Source organism: Triturus cristatus, chromosome 5_2 (assembly GCF_964204655.1).
Source record: "Triturus cristatus chromosome 5_2, aTriCri1.1, whole genome shotgun sequence".
NCBI classification, from domain to species: domain Eukaryota; kingdom Metazoa; phylum Chordata; class Amphibia; order Caudata; family Salamandridae; genus Triturus; species Triturus cristatus.
The window spans coordinates 877,232,385-877,234,900 of record NC_140588.1 but is presented as its reverse complement, the minus strand read 5'-3'; positions in this window follow the sequence as shown (position 1 = coordinate 877,234,900).

The window sequence follows — 2,516 nt, the reverse complement described above, 5'->3', positions numbered from 1 at the left end:
TCCTCTGAATATAGTACCAGAAGTTACCCAAGGTCAAACCAGCGTAACATCTGTGATTAGTTTTTCTAATCAAGTGGGGAGTGCTAGTAGGGGCTCTATAAGAAATCCAGTGGACAGTAGCACCCTGACTGAGCCCACACGAATATGCATGCATACCCGTAGCGCAAACTCTGCTTCTATAAATCGGTCAACAATGGAATTAAAGAGGAAACGGGTAGATATACACCATAAGGGAAGGAAAACAAAGGCAAAGAAGCATAATCCGGAAATGGATGATAATGGTCCTCCAGCCAAGACTACCCCTGAAGTTGCTCGCCTAGTGGTGGGATCTGCCGCCCCAACAACAAGTCTTAGGGAGGAGACATCATTCAGTTGGGGAGAGGACATGTGGGACAAAATGGAAAATCTGTTTATAAAATCGTGTGCTCCCATATATGAAAGGCTGGACAAAATAGATCTCAGGTTGAGTATCCTCGAGGCTGAAGTATTGAGGGTTCAGGGTAGAGGGGCCCCAATACTAGGAGCAAAGGGATAAGAGAAGCAGGGAAGGCCACCAACAGAACCCGTAGCCGGGATATTCCCAACTATTCGGGGCGAAGCTGGAATGTTTGGTCATGGCCATCCACAGATAACTCATTTAGTCCACCAGGGGCAGGATAGAGGTCTAACACCAACAGGAAGTGAACAAGTACTTCAACAACGTGCAAGGGGGAGGGAACTTCTAACACTACCTCGACTATGAACCTTCCCGAGACAAATATTACACCTTTAAGAGATCGACTGCGGAAAATCACACCATGTATTAACCTTCCCCCAGCCTGTGCACCATATGTGGCAATATTAGTGGGGGTATTAAGATCGGGCCAATGGGAGGACTACCCCGCCTTGAAAAGAAAGTGCATACAGTGGTTGAATGCAAATCGCCCGCTACCCCCTACGGCATCAGCCGAGATTTTATTTGCCCGAAGGGTAGAGTGGGTAGGGGGTAGGAAAAACAAATCAGATCGGGGTGATTGTATAATAATTAACTTCAAGGATACAACAGCTGTTGCGCACATATGTGGGTGGGTGCAGGAAAGGCCCGGGCCCCAAATAAATGTTGTGCCCCTCGATTACTTCTATCCGGAGGGGAATATGGCCCCAGGATATGATCGACCAGGAGTAGGGGGGGTTTCTACAGGAAATACCTGGGGCATTGAGACCAGGAATAGGTATGATGTACTTTCAGGGCTCGAGGAATGTGATTGACGCCAGCCATCTCAGGTACAGACCGGAAAAATGGTTGGCCGTCGCATATCTACGATGGAGGGTACAGGGATAGATTGGGGTTCTCAAAAAGATCTACTAACTGGTTTGCATGCCCAAGCTCCTGGGGGAACACAGACATTTCATATGCTACCAGATCCCGATGTCGAGAATGTTAACTCACTGCCTATTACTAGGGTGGGTGGACTAGATTCCCGAATAGATTCAGGGACAAACATGAGCACAGTACGGCTCCAAATCACGGACCGGGAGGTTATTTCAGAAATCTTCCCCCCCCCCCCCCTTTCGAGCGATCTGTCCTTGTTGTCCTGGAACATCACTGGTTTATGCTCCAAGATATCACAGGAAGAGTGGTCTGATTTCATCGAGGGACACGATATATGTTTGTTCCAGGAGACGTGGGCAGTGGATCATGTTTTTCGCCAGGGCTATTTGAACTTCTATATTCCCGCAGTGAAGAAAGATAAGGGACGGCCAGCGGGTGGTTTGGTAATTTGGGTTAGGCAGGCGTTGGCCTGCACCGTATCACAACTAACTACAGTAAGTAGTGATATTCTAGCCGTGAGAATGAAGATGGGGTCAGGGATACGAGTAGATATTTATAATATTAATATCTACACACGTGGCCTTCCTGGAGGGCGTAGTTCTGAGGTAGTGACAGCAATGGAACTCATGCTAGAATCATCGCCTAGTAAAGTCTGGCCGTTAATCGGGGGGGACTTCAATACTACGTTCGAGCCGATGGGGCCCGATGATGGGAGCCTCACGGAAGAGGAGGATCGTAAGTGTGGAATACCTATCCTCGAAATCCCGCCGATAAAATGATGGACAGAGGCGGCCATCCATCTAAAGGTTCTATGTTTGGGCCTGCAGTTGAGGGCGGCTAATGGCCGCACTCTTTCTGACAGGACCGGGCTGCAACTTTTGATAATGGGACCTCATCAAGTCGTATAGACTACTGGCTGGTCAGCCTACACCTGTGGCAGTTTCTCAATGATATGGTTGTAATAAACCGAGTCGAAAGTGACCACAATCCACTTATTATGACCTTGGTGGGGGTGATACGTAAAATAATCCCCAGTAGGGACACTTTAGCTAATCACGATGTCGTAGTTAGCAATGATATGCGCCACATTAAGTGGAATCATATCGTTGAGTACCCGGAGATAGTGGCCAAAATGGAATTCGAACTAAGCAATACCATGGGTGTATTAGGTACCAAAGATGACAGCCAGGAATGGAAGACGATG